This window comes from Sus scrofa, chromosome 3 (assembly GCF_054392235.1).
Source record: "Sus scrofa isolate SSC_HxYL_T2T_F1_AM1 chromosome 3, Sscrofa_HxYL_maternal_Yorkshire_Landrace_v2.0, whole genome shotgun sequence".
Taxonomy (NCBI): domain Eukaryota; kingdom Metazoa; phylum Chordata; class Mammalia; order Artiodactyla; family Suidae; genus Sus; species Sus scrofa.
In genome coordinates, this window is record NC_139385.1 from 22482919 (window position 1) to 22504005 (window position 21087).

The 21087-nt window shown below is 63.3% G+C and overlaps 1 protein-coding gene across 12 annotated transcripts in view; it reads left to right on the forward strand.

Moving 5' to 3' along the window:
• Nucleotides 1-20739: 20739 nt before the first annotated feature.
• Nucleotides 20740-21087, forward strand: part of LOC100519166 (uncharacterized) — a 191758-nt gene continuing 191410 nt past the window's right edge. For all 12 annotated transcript variants that reach the window (XR_014840446.1, XR_014840445.1, XR_014840442.1 and 9 more), the window contains exon 1: nt 20740-20819. The gene's annotated coding sequence lies outside the window, so the exon portion shown is untranslated. The remainder of the gene's footprint in view (nt 20820-21087) is intronic.

Here is a 21087-nt window from a genome sequence, read left to right on the forward strand (position 1 = left end):
GGGGAAGGGAGCGCGCAGGGACTTCGGAGGGCCACCGCGAGCGTGGGGGAGGGAGGTGAGGATGGCAGCGGAGCCCCAGCTGAAAGGTTGAAGTTAGGGTGAGTTTTGAGAGGCAGGAAGAGGGTGGATGGGATCCCTTGGAAAAGTGGAGGAGAGGTCCTAGGAAGGGTTGGGCCTGTGCGAGTGCGGGGAGCATGGAGGCGGGCGGGCACCCCTTGCCCCCCTGAGCGTGCGTGGGGGTTGCGTGGGTGCAGGGGAAGGGAGGCCGGAGGGAATGGAGAGGGACACGGAGAGCCTGGGGCCCTGCGGTGAGGTTGTGAGGGGCATTCTAGGGGATAGGTTCAAGGTAGGTTTTGGTGGCTGCTGCGGTGGTGGTGGTGGTTTTTGTTGTTGGTTTTTGGTTTTTGGTTGGTTGGTGTGAGGGGGGAAGAGGGTGGAGGATGAGGACCCCTTAGCACATGGGAGCGGAAGGATGTCAGGAAAGGAGCCCAGAGGGGTTAGTGTGGGAATGGGCCAGGGCAGCTGGGAGGGGCTTGTGGGTCGTGGCTGAACAGAGGGGAAGGGAGAGCTGAAGGGAGTGCTGAGGGCCAGGGCGAGCAGGGGGGGGACTGAGGTAAGGCTGTGAGTGGAGTTCCAGCAGACAGGTTCAAGTGAGGTGGTTTTTGTTTTGGTTTTGGGCTTGCTGTGTGTGTCTGTTCCTTTGATTGTTTGTTTGAGAAGGGGGTAGAGGGGTGGATAGGTTGGATGCCTTTGAACGGATGGGGAAAGTTTCCAGGAGGGGGGGGGGTGTGGGTGGGGGCAGAGAGGGGCGAGGGGGGCGGGGATCCGGTTGTGCAGAGCGCCTGCGTGGGGGTTGCGTGCGTGCCGTGGCGTGCGTGGGGGTTGCGTGCGTGCCGGGGAAGGGAGCCCCGGGAGCGACTGCTGAGGGACACCGCGGCGAGCGAGCGAGCATGGGTGGAGGAGCTGAGGGTGTGAGCAGGGCTGCAGCGGGCAGGTCCAAGGCAGGTTTGTGTTTATCTTGGTGAGAAGGGAAGAGGGTGCCTAGGATGCTTGGGAAAAGGGGATGGAAGGTCCCAGGAAGTGTTTGGGGGAAAGGTGCGTGTTTGGGGAGGGCCGAGGGGGGCGGGAGCGGCTTCAGGGCAGCGCAGGCGTGGGGGTTGGGTGCGTGCAGGGGAAGGGAGCGCGCAGGGACTTCGGAGGGCCACCGCGAGCCTGGGGGAGGGAGGTGAGGATGGCAGCGGAGCCCCAGCTGAAAGGTTGAAGTTAGGGTGAGTTTTGAGAGGCAGGAAGAGGGTGGATGGGATCCCTTGGAAAAGTGGAGGAGAGGTCCTAGGAAGGGTTGGGCCTGTGCGAGTGCGGGGAGCATGGAGGCGGGCGGGCACCCCTTGCCCCCCTGAGCGTGCGTGGGGGTTGCGTGGGTGCAGGGGAAGGGAGGCCGGAGGGAATGGAGAGGGACACGGAGAGCCTGGGGCCCTGCGGTGAGGTTGTGAGGGGCATTCTAGGGGATAGGTTCAAGGTAGGTTTTGGTGGCTGCTGCGGTGGTGGTGGTGGTTTTTGTTGTTGGTTTTTGGTTTTTGGTTGGTTGGTGTGAGGGGGGAAGAGGGTGGAGGATGAGGACCCCTTAGCACATGGGAGCGGAAGGATGTCAGGAAAGGAGCCCAGAGGGGTTAGTGTGGGAATGGGCCAGGGCAGCTGGGAGGGGCTTGTGGGTCGTGGCTGAACAGAGGGGAAGGGAGAGCTGAAGGGAGTGCTGAGGGCCAGGGCGAGCAGGGGGGGGACTGAGGTAAGGCTGTGAGTGGAGTTCCAGCAGACAGGTTCAAGTGAGGTGGTTTTTGTTTTGGTTTTGGGCTTGCTGTGTGTGTCTGTTCGTTTGATTGTTTGTTTGAGAAGGGGGTAGAGGGGTGGATAGGTTGGATGCCTTTGAACGGATGGGGAAAGTTTCCAGGAGGGGGGGGGTGTGGGTGGGGGCAGAGAGGGGCGAGGGGGGCGGGGATCCGGTTGTGCAGAGCGCCTGCGTGGGGGTTGCGTGCGTGCCGTGGCGTGCGTGGGGGTTGCGTGCGTGCCGGGGAAGGGAGCCCCGGGAGCGACTGCTGAGGGACACCGCGGCGAGCGAGCATGGGTGGAGGAGCTGAGGGTGTGAGCAGGGCTGCAGCGGGCAGGTCCAAGGCAGGTTGGTGTTTATCTTGGTGAGAAGGGAAGAGGGTGCCTAGGATGCTTGGGAAAAGGGGATGGAAGCTCCCAGGAAGTGTTTGGGGGAAAGGTGCGTGTTTGGGGAGGGCCGAGGGGGGCGGGAGCGGCTTCAGGGCAGCGCAGGCGTGGGGGTTGGGTGCGTGCAGGGGAAGGGAGCGCGCAGGGACTTCGGAGGGCCACCGCGAGCCTGGGGGAGGGAGGTGAGGATGGCAGCGGAGCCCCAGCTGAAAGGTTGAAGTTAGGGTGAGTTTTGAGAGGCAGGAAGAGGGTGGATGGGATCCCTTGGAAAAGTGGAGGAGAGGTCCTAGGAAGGGTTGGGCCTGTGCGAGTGCGGGGAGCATGGAGGCGGGCGGGCACCCCTTGCCCCCCGAGCGTGCGTGGGGGTTGCGTGGGTGCAGGGGAAGGGAGGCCGGAGGGAATGGAGAGGGACACGGAGAGCCTGGGGCCCTGCGGTGAGGTTGTGAGGGGCATTCTAGGGGATAGGTTCAAGGTAGGTTTTGGTGGCTGCTGCGGTGGTGGTGGTGGTTTTTGTTGTTGGTTTTTGGTTTTTGGTTGGTTGGTGTGAGGGGGGAAGAGGGTGGAGGATGAGGACCCCTTAGCACATGGGAGCGGAAGGATGTCAGGAAAGGAGCCCAGAGGGGTTAGTGTGGGAATGGGCCAGGGCAGCTGGGAGGGGCTTGTGGGTCGTGGCTGAACAGAGGGGAAGGGAGAGCTGAAGGGAGTGCTGAGGGCCAGGGCGAGCAGGGGGGGGACTGAGGTAAGGCTGTGAGTGGAGTTCCAGCAGACAGGTTCAAGTGAGGTGGTTTTTGTTTTGGTTTTGGGCTTGCTGTGTGTGTCTGTTCGTTTGATTGTTTGTTTGAGAAGGGGGTAGAGGGGTGGATAGGTTGGATGCCTTTGAACGGATGGGGAAAGTTTCCAGGAGGGGGGGGGGTGTGGGTGGGGGCAGAGAGGGGCGAGGGGGGCGGGGATCCGGTTGTGCAGAGCGCCTGCGTGGGGGTTGCGTGCGTGCCGTGGCGTGCGTGGGGGTTGCGTGCGTGCCGGGGAAGGGAGCCCCGGGAGCGACTGCTGAGGGACACCGCGGCGAGCGAGCATGGGTGGAGGAGCTGAGGGTGTGAGCAGGGCTGCAGCGGGCAGGTCCAAGGCAGGTTGGTGTTTATCTTGGTGAGAAGGGAAGAGGGTGCCTAGGATGCTTGGGAAAAGGGGATGGAAGGTCCCAGGAAGTGTTTGGGGGAAAGGTGCGTGTTTGGGGAGGGCCGAGGGGGGCGGGAGCGGCTTCAGGGCAGCGCAGGCGTGGGGGTTGGGTGCGTGCAGGGGAAGGGAGCGCGCAGGGACTTCGGAGGGCCACCGCGAGCCTGGGGGAGGGAGGTGAGGATGGCAGCGGAGCCCCAGCTGAAAGGTTGAAGTTAGGGTGAGTTTTGAGAGGCAGGAAGAGGGTGGATGGGATCCCTTGGAAAAGTGGAGGAGAGGTCCTAGGAAGGGTTGGGCCTGTGCGAGTGCGGGGAGCATGGAGGCGGGCGGGCACCCCTTGCCCCCCTGAGCGTGCGTGGGGGTTGCGTGGGTGCAGGGGAAGGGAGGCCGGAGGGAATGGAGAGGGACACGGAGAGCCTGGGGCCCTGCGGTGAGGTTGTGAGGGGCATTCTAGGGGATAGGTTCAAGGTAGGTTTTGGTGGTTGCTGCGGTGGTGGTGGTGGTTTTTGTTGTTGGTTTTTGGTTTTTGGTTGGTTGGTGTGAGGGGGGAAGAGGGTGGAGGATGAGGACCCCTTAGCACATGGGAGCGGAAGGATGTCAGGAAAGGAGCCCAGAGGGGTTAGTGTGGGAATGGGCCAGGGCAGCTGGGAGGGGCTTGTGGGTCGTGGCTGAACAGAGGGGAAGGGAGAGCTGAAGGGAGTGCTGAGGGCCAGGGCGAGCAGGGGGGGGACTGAGGTAAGGCTGTGAGTGGAGTTCCAGCAGACAGGTTCAAGTGAGGTGGTTTTTGTTTTGGTTTTGGGCTTGCTGTGTGTGTCTGTTCGTTTGATTGTTTGTTTGAGAAGGGGGTAGAGGGGTGGATAGGTTGGATGCCTTTGAACGGATGGGGAAAGTTTCCAGGAGGGGGGGGGTGTGGGTGGGGGCAGAGAGGGGCGAGGGGGGCGGGGATCCGGTTGTGCAGAGCGCCTGCGTGGGGGTTGCGTGCGTGCCGTGGCGTGCGTGGGGGTTGCGTGCGTGCCGGGGAAGGGAGCCCCGGGAGCGACTGCTGAGGGACACCGCGGCGAGCGAGCGAGCATGGGTGGAGGAGCTGAGGGTGTGAGCAGGGCTGCAGCGGGCAGGTCCAAGGCAGGTTGGTGTTTATCTTGGTGAGAAGGGAAGAGGGTGCCTAGGATGCTTGGGAAAAGGGGATGGAAGGTCCCAGGAAGTGTTTGGGGGAAAGGTGCGTGTTTGGGGAGGGCCGAGGGGGGCGGGAGCGGCTTCAGGGCAGCGCAGGCGTGGGGGTTGGGTGCGTGCAGGGGAAGGGAGCGCGCAGGGACTTCGGAGGGCCACCGCGAGCGTGGGGGAGGGAGGTGAGGATGGCAGCGGAGCCCCAGCTGAAAGGTTGAAGTTAGGGTGAGTTTTGAGAGGCAGGAAGAGGGTGGATGGGATCCCTTGGAAAAGTGGAGGAGAGGTCCTAGGAAGGGTTGGGCCTGTGCGAGTGCGGGGAGCATGGAGGCGGGCGGGCACCCCTTGCCCCCCGAGCGTGCGTGGGGGTTGCGTGGGTGCAGGGGAAGGGAGGCCGGAGGGAATGGAGAGGGACACGGAGAGCCTGGGGCCCTGCGGTGAGGTTGTGAGGGGCATTCTAGGGGATAGGTTCAAGGTAGGTTTTGGTGGCTGCTGCGGTGGTGGTGGTGGTTTTTGTTGTTGGTTTTTGGTTTTTGGTTGGTTGGTGTGAGGGGGGAAGAGGGTGGAGGATGAGGACCCCTTAGCACATGGGAGCGGAAGGATGTCAGGAAAGGAGCCCAGAGGGGTTAGTGTGGGAATGGGCCAGGGCAGCTGGGAGGGGCTTGTGGGTCGTGCCTGAACAGAGGGGAAGGGAGAGCTGAAGGGAGTGCTGAGGGCCAGGGCGAGCAGGGGGGGGACTGAGGTAAGGCTGTGAGTGGAGTTCCAGCAGACAGGTTCAAGTGAGGTGGTTTTTGTTTTGGTTTTGGGCTTGCTGTGTGTGTCTGTTCGTTTGATTGTTTGTTTGAGAAGGGGGTAGAGGGGTGGATAGGTTGGATGCCTTTGAACGGATGGGGAAAGTTTCCAGGAGGGGGGGGGGTGTGGGTGGGGGCAGAGAGGGGCGAGGGGGGCGGGGATCCGGTTGTGCAGAGCGCCTGCGTGGGGGTTGCGTGCGTGCCGTGGCGTGCGTGGGGGTTGCGTGCGTGCCGGGGAAGGGAGCCCCGGGAGCGACTGCTGAGGGACACCGCGGCGAGCGAGCATGGGTGGAGGAGCTGAGGGTGTGAGCAGGGCTGCAGCGGGCAGGTCCAAGGCAGGTTGGTGTTTATCTTGGTGAGAAGGGAAGAGGGTGCCTAGGATGCTTGGGAAAAGGGGATGGAAGCTCCCAGGAAGTGTTTGGGGGAAAGGTGCGTGTTTGGGGAGGGCCGAGGGGGGCGGGAGCGGCTTCAGGGCAGCGCAGGCGTGGGGGTTGGGTGCGTGCAGGGGAAGGGAGCGCGCAGGGACTTCGGAGGGCCACCGCGAGCCTGGGGGAGGGAGGTGAGGATGGCAGCGGAGCCCCAGCTGAAAGGTTGAAGTTAGGGTGAGTTTTGAGAGGCAGGAAGAGGGTGGATGGGATCCCTTGGAAAAGTGGAGGAGAGGTCCTAGGAAGGGTTGGGCCTGTGCGAGTGCGGGGAGCATGGAGGCGGGCGGGCACCCCTTGCCCCCCGAGCGTGCGTGGGGGTTGCGTGGGTGCAGGGGAAGGGAGGCCGGAGGGAATGGAGAGGGACACGGAGAGCCTGGGGCCCTGCGGTGAGGTTGTGAGGGGCATTCTAGGGGATAGGTTCAAGGTAGGTTTTGGTGGCTGCTGCGGTGGTGGTGGTGGTTTTTGTTGTTGGTTTTTGGTTTTTGGTTGGTTGGTGTGAGGGGGGAAGAGGGTGGAGGATGAGGACCCCTTAGCACATGGGAGCGGAAGGATGTCAGGAAAGGAGCCCAGAGGGGTTAGTGTGGGAATGGGCCAGGGCAGCTGGGAGGGGCTTGTGGGTCGTGGCTGAACAGAGGGGAAGGGAGAGCTGAAGGGAGTGCTGAGGGCCAGGGCGAGCAGGGGGGGGACTGAGGTAAGGCTGTGAGTGGAGTTCCAGCAGACAGGTTCAAGTGAGGTGGTTTTTGTTTTGGTTTTGGGCTTGCTGTGTGTGTCTGTTCGTTTGATTGTTTGTTTGAGAAGGGGGTAGAGGGGTGGATAGGTTGGATGCCTTTGAACGGATGGGGAAAGTTTCCAGGAGGGGGGGGGGTGTGGGTGGGGGCAGAGAGGGGCGAGGGGGGCGGGGATCCGGTTGTGCAGAGCGCCTGCGTGGGGGTTGCGTGCGTGCCGTGGCGTGCGTGGGGGTTGCGTGCGTGCCGGGGAAGGGAGCCCCGGGAGCGACTGCTGAGGGACACCGCGGCGAGCGAGCATGGGTGGAGGAGCTGAGGGTGTGAGCAGGGCTGCAGCGGGCAGGTCCAAGGCAGGTTGGTGTTTATCTTGGTGAGAAGGGAAGAGGGTGCCTAGGATGCTTGGGAAAAGGGGATGGAAGGTCCCAGGAAGTGTTTGGGGGAAAGGTGCGTGTTTGGGGAGGGCCGAGGGGGGCGGGAGCGGCTTCAGGGCAGCGCAGGCGTGGGGGTTGGGTGCGTGCAGGGGAAGGGAGCGCGCAGGGACTTCGGAGGGCCACCGCGAGCGTGGGGGAGGGAGGTGAGGATGGCAGCGGAGCCCCAGCTGAAAGGTTGAAGTTAGGGTGAGTTTTGAGAGGCAGGAAGAGGGTGGATGGGATCCCTTGGAAAAGTGGAGGAGAGGTCCTAGGAAGGGTTGGGCCTGTGCGAGTGCGGGGAGCATGGAGGCGGGCGGGCACCCCTTGCCCCCCGAGCGTGCGTGGGGGTTGCGTGGGTGCAGGGGAAGGGAGGCCGGAGGGAATGGAGAGGGACACGGAGAGCCTGGGGCCCTGCGGTGAGGTTGTGAGGGGCATTCTAGGGGATAGGTTCAAGGTAGGTTTTGGTGGCTGCTGCGGTGGTGGTGGTGGTTTTTGTTGTTGGTTTTTGGTTTTTGGTTGGTTGGTGTGAGGGGGGAAGAGGGTGGAGGATGAGGACCCCTTAGCACATGGGAGCGGAAGGATGTCAGGAAAGGAGCCCAGAGGGGTTAGTGTGGGAATGGGCCAGGGCAGCTGGGAGGGGCTTGTGGGTCGTGCCTGAACAGAGGGGAAGGGAGAGCTGAAGGGAGTGCTGAGGGCCAGGGCGAGCAGGGGGGGGACTGAGGTAAGGCTGTGAGTGGAGTTCCAGCAGACAGGTTCAAGTGAGGTGGTTTTTGTTTTGGTTTTGGGCTTGCTGTGTGTGTCTGTTCGTTTGATTGTTTGTTTGAGAAGGGGGTAGAGGGGTGGATAGGTTGGATGCCTTTGAACGGATGGGGAAAGTTTCCAGGAGGGGGGGGGGTGTGGGTGGGGGCAGAGAGGGGCGAGGGGGGCGGGGATCCGGTTGTGCAGAGCGCCTGCGTGGGGGTTGCGTGCGTGCCGTGGCGTGCGTGGGGGTTGCGTGCGTGCCGGGGAAGGGAGCCCCGGGAGCGACTGCTGAGGGACACCGCGGCGAGCGAGCATGGGTGGAGGAGCTGAGGGTGTGAGCAGGGCTGCAGCGGGCAGGTCCAAGGCAGGTTGGTGTTTATCTTGGTGAGAAGGGAAGAGGGTGCCTAGGATGCTTGGGAAAAGGGGATGGAAGGTCCCAGGAAGTGTTTGGGGGAAAGGTGCGTGTTTGGGGAGGGCCGAGGGGGGCGGGAGCGGCTTCAGGGCAGCGCAGGCGTGGGGGTTGGGTGCGTGCAGGGGAAGGGAGCGCGCAGGGACTTCGGAGGGCCACCGCGAGCGTGGGGGAGGGAGGTGAGGATGGCAGCGGAGCCCCAGCTGAAAGGTTGAAGTTAGGGTGAGTTTTGAGAGGCAGGAAGAGGGTGGATGGGATCCCTTGGAAAAGTGGAGGAGAGGTCCTAGGAAGGGTTGGGCCTGTGCGAGTGCGGGGAGCATGGAGGCGGGCGGGCACCCCTTGCCCCCCGAGCGTGCGTGGGGGTTGCGTGGGTGCAGGGGAAGGGAGGCCGGAGGGAATGGAGAGGGACACGGAGAGCCTGGGGCCCTGCGGTGAGGTTGTGAGGGGCATTCTAGGGGATAGGTTCAAGGTAGGTTTTGGTGGCTGCTGCGGTGGTGGTGGTGGTTTTTGTTGTTGGTTTTTGGTTTTTGGTTGGTTGGTGTGAGGGGGGAAGAGGGTGGAGGATGAGGACCCCTTAGCACATGGGAGCTGAAGGATGTCAGGAAAGGAGCCCAGAGGGGTTAGTGTGGGAATGGGCCAGGGCAGCTGGGAGGGGCTTGTGGGTCGTGGCTGAACAGAGGGGAAGGGAGAGCTGAAGGGAGTGCTGAGGGCCAGGGCGAGCAGGGGGGGGACTGAGGTAAGGCTGTGAGTGGAGTTCCAGCAGACAGGTTCAAGTGAGGTGGTTTTTGTTTTGGTTTTGGGCTTGCTGTGTGTGTCTGTTCGTTTGATTGTTTGTTTGAGAAGGGGGTAGAGGGGTGGATAGGTTGGATGCCTTTGAACGGATGGGGAAAGTTTCCAGGAGGGGGGGGGTGTGGGTGGGGGCAGAGAGGGGCGAGGGGGGCGGGGATCCGGTTGTGCAGAGCGCCTGCGTGGGGGTTGCGTGCGTGCCGTGGCGTGCGTGGGGGTTGCGTGCGTGCCGGGGAAGGGAGCCCCGGGAGCGACTGCTGAGGGACACCGCGGCGAGCGAGCGAGCATGGGTGGAGGAGCTGAGGGTGTGAGCAGGGCTGCAGCGGGCAGGTCCAAGGCAGGTTTGTGTTTATCTTGGTGAGAAGGGAAGAGGGTGCCTAGGATGCTTGGGAAAAGGGGATGGAAGGTCCCAGGAAGTGTTTGGGGGAAAGGTGCGTGTTTGGGGAGGGCCGAGGGGGGCGGGAGCGGCTTCAGGGCAGCGCAGGCGTGGGGGTTGGGTGCGTGCAGGGGAAGGGAGCGCGCAGGGACTTCGGAGGGCCACCGCGAGCCTGGGGGAGGGAGGTGAGGATGGCAGCGGAGCCCCAGCTGAAAGGTTGAAGTTAGGGTGAGTTTTGAGAGGCAGGAAGAGGGTGGATGGGATCCCTTGGAAAAGTGGAGGAGAGGTCCTAGGAAGGGTTGGGCCTGTGCGAGTGCGGGGAGCATGGAGGCGGGCGGGCACCCCTTGCCCCCCTGAGCGTGCGTGGGGGTTGCGTGGGTGCAGGGGAAGGGAGGCCGGAGGGAATGGAGAGGGACACGGAGAGCCTGGGGCCCTGCGGTGAGGTTGTGAGGGGCATTCTAGGGGATAGGTTCAAGGTAGGTTTTGGTGGCTGCTGCGGTGGTGGTGGTGGTTTTTGTTGTTGGTTTTTGGTTTTTGGTTGGTTGGTGTGAGGGGGGAAGAGGGTGGAGGATGAGGACCCCTTAGCACATGGGAGCGGAAGGATGTCAGGAAAGGAGCCCAGAGGGGTTAGTGTGGGAATGGGCCAGGGCAGCTGGGAGGGGCTTGTGGGTCGTGGCTGAACAGAGGGGAAGGGAGAGCTGAAGGGAGTGCTGAGGGCCAGGGCGAGCAGGGGGGGGACTGAGGTAAGGCTGTGAGTGGAGTTCCAGCAGACAGGTTCAAGTGAGGTGGTTTTTGTTTTGGTTTTGGGCTTGCTGTGTGTGTCTGTTCGTTTGATTGTTTGTTTGAGAAGGGGGTAGAGGGGTGGATAGGTTGGATGCCTTTGAACGGATGGGGAAAGTTTCCAGGAGGGGGGGGGGGTGTGGGTGGGGGCAGAGAGGGGCGAGGGGGGCGGGGATCCGGTTGTGCAGAGCGCCTGCGTGGGGGTTGCGTGCGTGCCGTGGCGTGCGTGGGGGTTGCGTGCGTGCCGGGGAAGGGAGCCCCGGGAGCGACTGCTGAGGGACACCGCGGCGAGCGAGCATGGGTGGAGGAGCTGAGGGTGTGAGCAGGGCTGCAGCGGGCAGGTCCAAGGCAGGTTGGTGTTTATCTTGGTGAGAAGGGAAGAGGGTGCCTAGGATGCTTGGGAAAAGGGGATGGAAGGTCCCAGGAAGTGTTTGGGGGAAAGGTGCGTGTTTGGGGAGGGCCGAGGGGGGCGGGAGCGGCTTCAGGGCAGCGCAGGCGTGGGGGTTGGGTGCGTGCAGGGGAAGGGAGCGCGCAGGGACTTCGGAGGGCCACCGCGAGCCTGGGGGAGGGAGGTGAGGATGGCAGCGGAGCCCCAGCTGAAAGGTTGAAGTTAGGGTGAGTTTTGAGAGGCAGGAAGAGGGTGGATGGGATCCCTTGGAAAAGTGGAGGAGAGGTCCTAGGAAGGGTTGGGCCTGTGCGAGTGCGGGGAGCATGGAGGCGGGCGGGCACCCCTTGCCCCCCTGAGCGTGCGTGGGGGTTGCGTGGGTGCAGGGGAAGGGAGGCCGGAGGGAATGGAGAGGGACACGGAGAGCCTGGGGCCCTGCGGTGAGGTTGTGAGGGGCATTCTAGGGGATAGGTTCAAGGTAGGTTTTGGTGGCTGCTGCGGTGGTGGTGGTGGTTTTTGTTGTTGGTTTTTGGTTTTTGGTTGGTTGGTGTGAGGGGGGAAGAGGGTGGAGGATGAGGACCCCTTAGCACATGGGAGCGGAAGGATGTCAGGAAAGGAGCCCAGAGGGGTTAGTGTGGGAATGGGCCAGGGCAGCTGGGAGGGGCTTGTGGGTCGTGGCTGAACAGAGGGGAAGGGAGAGCTGAAGGGAGTGCTGAGGGCCAGGGCGAGCAGGGGGGGGACTGAGGTAAGGCTGTGAGTGGAGTTCCAGCAGACAGGTTCAAGTGAGGTGGTTTTTGTTTTGGTTTTGGGCTTGCTGTGTGTGTCTGTTCCTTTGATTGTTTGTTTGAGAAGGGGGTAGAGGGGTGGATAGGTTGGATGCCTTTGAACGGATGGGGAAAGTTTCCAGGAGGGGGGGGGGTGTGGGTGGGGGCAGAGAGGGGCGAGGGGGGCGGGGATCCGGTTGTGCAGAGCGCCTGCGTGGGGGTTGCGTGCGTGCCGTGGCGTGCGTGGGGGTTGCGTGCGTGCCGGGGAAGGGAGCCCCGGGAGCGACTGCTGAGGGACACCGCGGCGAGCGAGCGAGCATGGGTGGAGGAGCTGAGGGTGTGAGCAGGGCTGCAGCGGGCAGGTCCAAGGCAGGTTTGTGTTTATCTTGGTGAGAAGGGAAGAGGGTGCCTAGGATGCTTGGGAAAAGGGGATGGAAGGTCCCAGGAAGTGTTTGGGGGAAAGGTGCGTGTTTGGGGAGGGCCGAGGGGGGCGGGAGCGGCTTCAGGGCAGCGCAGGCGTGGGGGTTGGGTGCGTGCAGGGGAAGGGAGCGCGCAGGGACTTCGGAGGGCCACCGCGAGCCTGGGGGAGGGAGGTGAGGATGGCAGCGGAGCCCCAGCTGAAAGGTTGAAGTTAGGGTGAGTTTTGAGAGGCAGGAAGAGGGTGGATGGGATCCCTTGGAAAAGTGGAGGAGAGGTCCTAGGAAGGGTTGGGCCTGTGCGAGTGCGGGGAGCATGGAGGCGGGCGGGCACCCCTTGCCCCCCTGAGCGTGCGTGGGGGTTGCGTGGGTGCAGGGGAAGGGAGGCCGGAGGGAATGGAGAGGGACACGGAGAGCCTGGGGCCCTGCGGTGAGGTTGTGAGGGGCATTCTAGGGGATAGGTTCAAGGTAGGTTTTGGTGGCTGCTGCGGTGGTGGTGGTGGTTTTTGTTGTTGGTTTTTGGTTTTTGGTTGGTTGGTGTGAGGGGGGAAGAGGGTGGAGGATGAGGACCCCTTAGCACATGGGAGCGGAAGGATGTCAGGAAAGGAGCCCAGAGGGGTTAGTGTGGGAATGGGCCAGGGCAGCTGGGAGGGGCTTGTGGGTCGTGGCTGAACAGAGGGGAAGGGAGAGCTGAAGGGAGTGCTGAGGGCCAGGGCGAGCAGGGGGGGGACTGAGGTAAGGCTGTGAGTGGAGTTCCAGCAGACAGGTTCAAGTGAGGTGGTTTTGGTTTTGGTTTTGGGCTTGCTGTGTGTGTCTGTTCGTTTGATTGTTTGTTTGAGAAGGGGGTAGAGGGGTGGATAGGTTGGATGCCTTTGAACGGATGGGGAAAGTTTCCAGGAGGGGGGGGGGTGTGGGTGGGGGCAGAGAGGGGCGAGGGGGGCGGGGATCCGGTTGTGCAGAGCGCCTGCGTGGGGGTTGCGTGCGTGCCGTGGCGTGCGTGGGGGTTGCGTGCGTGCCGGGGAAGGGAGCCCCGGGAGCGACTGCTGAGGGACACCGCGGCGAGCGAGCGAGCATGGGTGGAGGAGCTGAGGGTGTGAGCAGGGCTGCAGCGGGCAGGTCCAAGGCAGGTTTGTGTTTATCTTGGTGAGAAGGGAAGAGGGTGCCTAGGATGCTTGGGAAAAGGGGATGGAAGGTCCCAGGAAGTGTTTGGGGGAAAGGTGCGTGTTTGGGGAGGGCCGAGGGGGGCGGGAGCGGCTTCAGGGCAGCGCAGGCGTGGGGGTTGGGTGCGTGCAGGGGAAGGGAGCGCGCAGGGACTTCGGAGGGCCACCGCGAGCCTGGGGGAGGGAGGTGAGGATGGCAGCGGAGCCCCAGCTGAAAGGTTGAAGTTAGGGTGAGTTTTGAGAGGCAGGAAGAGGGTGGATGGGATCCCTTGGAAAAGTGGAGGAGAGGTCCTAGGAAGGGTTGGGCCTGTGCGAGTGCGGGGAGCATGGAGGCGGGCGGGCACCCCTTGCCCCCCTGAGCGTGCGTGGGGGTTGCGTGGGTGCAGGGGAAGGGAGGCCGGAGGGAATGGAGAGGGACACGGAGAGCCTGGGGCCCTGCGGTGAGGTTGTGAGGGGCATTCTAGGGGATAGGTTCAAGGTAGGTTTTGGTGGCTGCTGCGGTGGTGGTGGTGGTTTTTGTTGTTGGTTTTTGGTTTTTGGTTGGTTGGTGTGAGGGGGGAAGAGGGTGGAGGATGAGGACCCCTTAGCACATGGGAGCGGAAGGATGTCAGGAAAGGAGCCCAGAGGGGTTAGTGTGGGAATGGGCCAGGGCAGCTGGGAGGGGCTTGTGGGTCGTGGCTGAACAGAGGGGAAGGGAGAGCTGAAGGGAGTGCTGAGGGCCAGGGCGAGCAGGGGGGGGACTGAGGTAAGGCTGTGAGTGGAGTTCCAGCAGACAGGTTCAAGTGAGGTGGTTTTTGTTTTGGTTTTGGGCTTGCTGTGTGTGTCTGTTCCTTTGATTGTTTGTTTGAGAAGGGGGTAGAGGGGTGGATAGGTTGGATGCCTTTGAACGGATGGGGAAAGTTTCCAGGAGGGGGGGGGGTGTGGGTGGGGGCAGAGAGGGGCGAGGGGGGCGGGGATCCGGTTGTGCAGAGCGCCTGCGTGGGGGTTGCGTGCGTGCCGTGGCGTGCGTGGGGGTTGCGTGCGTGCCGGGGAAGGGAGCCCCGGGAGCGACTGCTGAGGGACACCGCGGCGAGCGAGCGAGCATGGGTGGAGGAGCTGAGGGTGTGAGCAGGGCTGCAGCGGGCAGGTCCAAGGCAGGTTTGTGTTTATCTTGGTGAGAAGGGAAGAGGGTGCCTAGGATGCTTGGGAAAAGGGGATGGAAGGTCCCAGGAAGTGTTTGGGGGAAAGGTGCGTGTTTGGGGAGGGCCGAGGGGGGCGGGAGCGGCTTCAGGGCAGCGCAGGCGTGGGGGTTGGGTGCGTGCAGGGGAAGGGAGCGCGCAGGGACTTCGGAGGGCCACCGCGAGCCTGGGGGAGGGAGGTGAGGATGGCAGCGGAGCCCCAGCTGAAAGGTTGAAGTTAGGGTGAGTTTTGAGAGGCAGGAAGAGGGTGGATGGGATCCCTTGGAAAAGTGGAGGAGAGGTCCTAGGAAGGGTTGGGCCTGTGCGAGTGCGGGGAGCATGGAGGCGGGCGGGCACCCCTTGCCCCCCTGAGCGTGCGTGGGGGTTGCGTGGGTGCAGGGGAAGGGAGGCCGGAGGGAATGGAGAGGGACACGGAGAGCCTGGGGCCCTGCGGTGAGGTTGTGAGGGGCATTCTAGGGGATAGGTTCAAGGTAGGTTTTGGTGGCTGCTGCGGTGGTGGTGGTGGTTTTTGTTGTTGGTTTTTGGTTTTTGGTTGGTTGGTGTGAGGGGGGAAGAGGGTGGAGGATGAGGACCCCTTAGCACATGGGAGCGGAAGGATGTCAGGAAAGGAGCCCAGAGGGGTTAGTGTGGGAATGGGCCAGGGCAGCTGGGAGGGGCTTGTGGGTCGTGGCTGAACAGAGGGGAAGGGAGAGCTGAAGGGAGTGCTGAGGGCCAGGGCGAGCAGGGGGGGGACTGAGGTAAGGCTGTGAGTGGAGTTCCAGCAGACAGGTTCAAGTGAGGTGGTTTTTGTTTTGGTTTTGGGCTTGCTGTGTGTGTCTGTTCGTTTGATTGTTTGTTTGAGAAGGGGGTAGAGGGGTGGATAGGTTGGATGCCTTTGAACGGATGGGGAAAGTTTCCAGGAGGGGGGGGGTGTGGGTGGGGGCAGAGAGGGGCGAGGGGGGCGGGGATCCGGTTGTGCAGAGCGCCTGCGTGGGGGTTGCGTGCGTGCCGTGGCGTGCGTGGGGGTTGCGTGCGTGCCGGGGAAGGGAGCCCCGGGAGCGACTGCTGAGGGACACCGCGGCGAGCGAGCATGGGTGGAGGAGCTGAGGGTGTGAGCAGGGCTGCAGCGGGCAGGTCCAAGGCAGGTTGGTGTTTATCTTGGTGAGAAGGGAAGAGGGTGCCTAGGATGCTTGGGAAAAGGGGATGGAAGCTCCCAGGAAGTGTTTGGGGGAAAGGTGCGTGTTTGGGGAGGGCCGAGGGGGGCGGGAGCGGCTTCAGGGCAGCGCAGGCGTGGGGGTTGGGTGCGTGCAGGGGAAGGGAGCGCGCAGGGACTTCGGAGGGCCACCGCGAGCCTGGGGGAGGGAGGTGAGGATGGCAGCGGAGCCCCAGCTGAAAGGTTGAAGTTAGGGTGAGTTTTGAGAGGCAGGAAGAGGGTGGATGGGATCCCTTGGAAAAGTGGAGGAGAGGTCCTAGGAAGGGTTGGGCCTGTGCGAGTGCGGGGAGCATGGAGGCGGGCGGGCACCCCTTGCCCCCCGAGCGTGCGTGGGGGTTGCGTGGGTGCAGGGGAAGGGAGGCCGGAGGGAATGGAGAGGGACACGGAGAGCCTGGGGCCCTGCGGTGAGGTTGTGAGGGGCATTCTAGGGGATAGGTTCAAGGTAGGTTTTGGTGGCTGCTGCGGTGGTGGTGGTGGTTTTTGTTGTTGGTTTTTGGTTTTTGGTTGGTTGGTGTGAGGGGGGAAGAGGGTGGAGGATGAGGACCCCTTAGCACATGGGAGCGGAAGGATGTCAGGAAAGGAGCCCAGAGGGGTTAGTGTGGGAATGGGCCAGGGCAGCTGGGAGGGGCTTGTGGGTCGTGGCTGAACAGAGGGGAAGGGAGAGCTGAAGGGAGTGCTGAGGGCCAGGGCGAGCAGGGGGGGGACTGAGGTAAGGCTGTGAGTGGAGTTCCAGCAGACAGGTTCAAGTGAGGTGGTTTTTGTTTTGGTTTTGGGCTTGCTGTGTGTGTCTGTTCGTTTGATTGTTTGTTTGAGAAGGGGGTAGAGGGGTGGATAGGTTGGATGCCTTTGAACGGATGGGGAAAGTTTCCAGGAGGGGGGGGGGTGTGGGTGGGGGCAGAGAGGGGCGAGGGGGGCGGGGATCCGGTTGTGCAGAGCGCCTGCGTGGGGGTTGCGTGCGTGCCGTGGCGTGCGTGGGGGTTGCGTGCGTGCCGGGGAAGGGAGCCCCGGGAGCGACTGCTGAGGGACACCGCGGCGAGCGAGCATGGGTGGAGGAGCTGAGGGTGTGAGCAGGGCTGCAGCGGGCAGGTCCAAGGCAGGTTGGTGTTTATCTTGGTGAGAAGGGAAGAGGGTGCCTAGGATGCTTGGGAAAAGGGGATGGAAGGTCCCAGGAAGTGTTTGGGGGAAAGGTGCGTGTTTGGGGAGGGCCGAGGGGGGCGGGAGCGGCTTCAGGGCAGCGCAGGCGTGGGGGTTGGGTGCGTGCAGGGGAAGGGAGCGCGCAGGGACTTCGGAGGGCCACCGCGAGCCTGGGGGAGGGAGGTGAGGATGGCAGCGGAGCCCCAGCTGAAAGGTTGAAGTTAGGGTGAGTTTTGAGAGGCAGGAAGAGGGTGGATGGGATCCCTTGGAAAAGTGGAGGAGAGGTCCTAGGAAGGGTTGGGCCTGTGCGAGTGCGGGGAGCATGGAGGCGGGCGGGCACCCCTTGCCCCCCTGAGCGTGCGTGGGGGTTGCGTGGGTGCAGGGGAAGGGAGGCCGGAGGGAATGGAGAGGGACACGGAGAGCCTGGGGCCCTGCGGTGAGGTTGTGAGGGGCATTCTAGGGGATAGGTTCAAGGTAGGTTTTGGTGGTTGCTGCGGTGGTGGTGGTGGTTTTTGTTGTTGGTTTTTGGTTTTTGGTTGGTTGGTGTGAGGGGGGAAGAGGGTGGAGGATGAGGACCCCTTAGCACATGGGAGCGGAAGGATGTCAGGAAAGGAGCCCAGAGGGGTTAGTGTGGGAATGGGCCAGGGCAGCTGGGAGGGGCTTGTGGGTCGTGGCTGAACAGAGGGGAAGGGAGAGCTGAAGGGAGTGCTGAGGGCCAGGGCGAGCAGGGGGGGGACTGAGGTAAGGCTGTGAGTGGAGTTCCAGCAGACAGGTTCAAGTGAGGTGGTTTTTGTTTTGGTTTTGGGCTTGCTGTGTGTGTCTGTTCGTTTGATTGTTTGTTTGAGAAGGGGGTAGAGGGGTGGATAGGTTGGATGCCTTTGAACGGATGGTTAAAGTTTCCAGGAGGGGGGGGGTGTGGGTGGGGGCAGAGAGGGGCGAGGGGGGCGGGGATCCGGTTGTGCAGAGCGCCTGCGTGGGGGTTGCGTGCGTGCCGGGGAAGGGAGCCCCGGGAGCGACTGCTGAGGGACACCGCGGCGAGCGAGCGAGCATGGGTGGAGGAGCTGAGGGTGTGAGCAGGGCTGCAGCGGGCAGGTCCAAGGCAGGTTGGTGTTTATCTTGGTGAGAAGGGAAGAGGGTGCCTAGGATGCTTGGGAAAAGGGGATGGAAGGTCCCAGGAAGTGTTTGGGGGAAAGGTGCGTGTTTGGGGAGGGCCGAGGGGGGCGGGAGCGGCTTCAGGGCAGCGCAGGCGTGGGGGTTGGGTGCGTGCAGGGGAAGGGAGCGCGCAGGGACTTCGGAGGGCCACCGCGAGCCTGGGGGAGGGAGGTGAGGATGGCAGCGGAGCCCCAGCTGAAAGGTTGAAGTTAGGGTGAGTTTTGAGAGGCAGGAAGAGGGTGGCTGGGATCCCTTGGAAAAGTGGAGGAGAGGTCCTAGGAAGGGTTGGGCCTGTGCGAGTGCGGGGAGCATGGAGGCGGGCGGGCACCCCTTGCCCCCCTGAGCGTGCGTGGGGGTTGCGTGGGTGCAGGGGAAGGGAGGCCGGAGGGAATGGAGAGGGACACGGAGAGCCTGGGGCCCTGCGGTGAGGTTGTGAGGGGCATTCTAGGGGATAGGTTCAAGGTAGGTTTTGGTGGCTGCTGCGGTGGTGGTGGTGGTTTTTGTTGTTGGTTTTTGGTTTTTGGTTGGTTGGTGTGAGGGGGGAAGAGGGTGGAGGATGAGGACCCCTTAGCACATGGGAGCGGAAGGATGTCAGGAAAGGAGCCCAGAGGGGTTAGTGTGGGAATGGGCCAGGGCAGCTGGGAGGGGCTTGTGGGTCGTGGCTGAACAGAGGGGAAGGGAGAGCTGAAGGGAGTGCTGAGGGCCAGGGCGAGCAGGGGGGGGACTGAGGTAAGGCTGTGAGTGGAGTTCCAGCAGACAGGTTCAAGTGAGGTGGTTTTTGTTTTGGTTTTGGGCTTGCTGTGTGTGTCTGTTCGTTTGATTGTTTGTTTGAGAAGGGGGTAGAGGGGTGGATAGGTTGGATGCCTTTGAACTGATGGGGAAAGTTTCCAGGAGGGGGGGGGTGTGGGTGGGGGCAGAGAGGGGCGAGGGGGGCGGGGATCCGGTTGTGCAGAGCGCCTGCGTGGGGGTTGCGTGCGTGCCGTGGCGTGCGTGGGGGTTGCGTGCGTGCCGGGGAAGGGAGCCCCGGGAGCGACTGCTGAGGGACACCGCGGCGAGCGAGCATGGGTGGAGGAGCTGAGGGTGTGAGCAGGGCTGCAGCGGGCAGGTCCAAGGCAGGTTTGTGTTTATCTTGGTGAGAAGGGAAGAGGGTGCCTAGGATGCTTGGGAAAAGGGGATGGAAGGTCCCAGGAAGTGTTTGGGGGAAAGGTGCGTGTTTGGGGAGGGCCGAGGGGGGCGGGAGCGGCTTCAGGGCAGCGCAGGCGTGGGGGTTGGGTGCGTGCAGGGGAAGGGAGCGCGCAGGGACTTCGGAGGGCCACCGCGAGCCTGGGGGAGGGAGGTGAGGATGGCAGCGGAGCCCCAGCTGAAAGGTTGAAGTTAGGGTGAGTTTTGAGAGGCAGGAAGAGGGTGGCTGGGATCCCTTGGAAAAGTGGAGGAGAGGTCCTAGGAAGGGTTGGGCCTGTGCGAGTGCGGGGAGCATGGAGGCGGGCGGGCACCCCTAGCCCCACTGAGCGTGCGTGGGGGTTGCGTGGGTGCAGGGGAAGGGAGGCCGGAGGGAATGGAGAGGGACACGGAGAGCCTGGGGCCCTGCGGTGAGGTTGTGAGGGGCATTCTAGGGGATAGGTTCAAGGTAGGTTTTGGTGGCTGCTGCGGTGGTGGTGGTGGTTTTTGTTGTTGGTTTTTGGTTTTTGGTTGGTTGGTGTGAGGGGGGAAGAGGGTGGAGGATGAGGACCCCTTAGCACATGGGAGCGGAAGGATGTCAGGAAAGGAGCCCAGAGGGGTTAGTGTGGGAATGGGCCAGGGCAGCTGGGAGGGGCTTGTGGGTCGTGGCTGAACAGAGGGGAAGGGAGAGCTGAAGGGAGTGCTGAGGGCCAGGGCGAGCAGGGGGGGGACTGAGGTAAGGCTGTGAGTGGAGTTCCAGCAGACAGGTTCAAGTGAGGTGGTTTTTGTTTTGGTTTTGGGCTTGCTGTGTGTGTCTGTTCGTTTGATTGTTTGTTTGAGAAGGGGGTAGAGGGGTGGATAGGTTGGATGCCTTTGAACGGATGGGGAAAGTTTCCAGGAGGGGGGGGGGTGTGGGTGGGGGCAGAGAGGGGCGAGGGGGGCGGGGATCCGGTTGTGCAGAGCGCCTGCGTGGGGGTTGCGTGCGTGCCGTGGCGTGCGTGGGGGTTGCGTGCGTGCCGGGGAAGGGAGCCCCGGGAGCGACTGCTGAGGGACACCGCGGCGAGCGAGCGAGCATGGGTGGAGGAGCTGAGGGTGTGAGCAGGGCTGCAGCGGGCAGGTCCAAGGCAGGTTTGTGTTTATCTTGGTGAGAAGGGAAGAGGGTGCCTAGGATGCTTGGGAAAAGGGGATGGAAGGTCCCAGGAAGTGTTTGGGGGAAAGGTGCGTGTTTGGGGAGGGCCGAGGGGGGCGGGAGCGGCTTCAGGGCAGCGCAGGCGTGGGGGTTGGGTGCGTGCAGGGGAAGGGAGCGCGCAGGGACTTCGGAGGGCCACCGCGAGCGTGGGGGAGGGAGGTGAGGATGGCAGCGGAGCCCCAGCTGAAAGGTTGAAGTTAGGGTGAGTTTTGAGAGGCAGGAAGAGGGTGGATGGGATCCCTTGGAAAAGTGGAGGAGAGGTCCTAGGAAGGGTTGGGCCTGTGCGAGTGCGGGGAGCATGGAGGCGGGCGGGCACCCCTTGCCCCCCGAGCGTGCGTGGGGGTTGCGTGGGTGCAGGGGAAGGGAGGCCGGAGGGAATGGAGAGGGACACGGAGAGCCTGGGGCCCTGCGGTGAGGTTGTGAGGGGCATTCTAGGGGATAGGTTCAAGGTAGGTTTTGGTGGCTGCTGCGGTGGTGGTGGTGGTTTTTGTTGTTGGTTTTTGGTTTTTGGTTGGTTGGTGTGAGGGGGGAAGAGGGTGGAGGATGAGGACCCCTTAGCACATGGGAGCGGAAGGATGTCAGGAAAGGAGCCCAGAGGGGTTAGTGTGGGAATGGGCCAGGGCAGCTGGGAGGGGCTTGTGGGTCGTGGCTGAACAGAGGGGAAGGGAGAGCTGAAGGGAGTGCTGAGGGCCAGGGCGAGCAGGGGGGGGACTGAGGTAAGGCTGTGAGTGGAGTTCCAGCAGACAGGTTCAAGTGAGGTGGTTTTTGTTTTGGTTTTGGGCTTGCTGTGTGTGTCTGTTCGTTTGATTGTTTGTTTGAGAAGGGGGTAGAGGGGTGGATAGGTTGGATGCCTTTGAACTGATGGGGAAAGTTTCCAGGAGGGGGGGGGGGTGTGGGTGGGGGCAGAGAGGGGCGAGGGGGGCGGGGATCCGGTTGTGCAGAGCGCCTGCGTGGGGGTTGCGTGCGTGCCGTGGCGTGCGTGGGGGTTGCGTGCGTGCCGGGGAAGGGAGCCCCGGGAGCGACTGCTGAGGGACACCGCGGCGAGCGAGCGAGCATGGGTGGAGGAGCTGAGGGTGTGAGCAGGGCTGCAGCGGGCAGGTCCAAGGCAGGTTTGTGTTTATCTTGGTGAGAAGGGAAGAGGGTGCCTAGGATGCTTGGGAAAAGGGGATGGAAGGTCCCAGGAAGTGTTTGGGGGAAAGGTGCGTGTTTGGGGAGGGCCGAGGGGGGCGGGAGCGGCTTCAGGGCAGCGCAGGCGTGGGGGTTGGGTGCGTGCAGGGGAAGGGAGCGCGCAGGGACTTCGGAGGGCCACCGCGAGCGTGGGGGAGGGAGGTGAGGATGGCAGCGGAGCCCCAGCTGAAAGGTTGAAGTTAGGGTGAG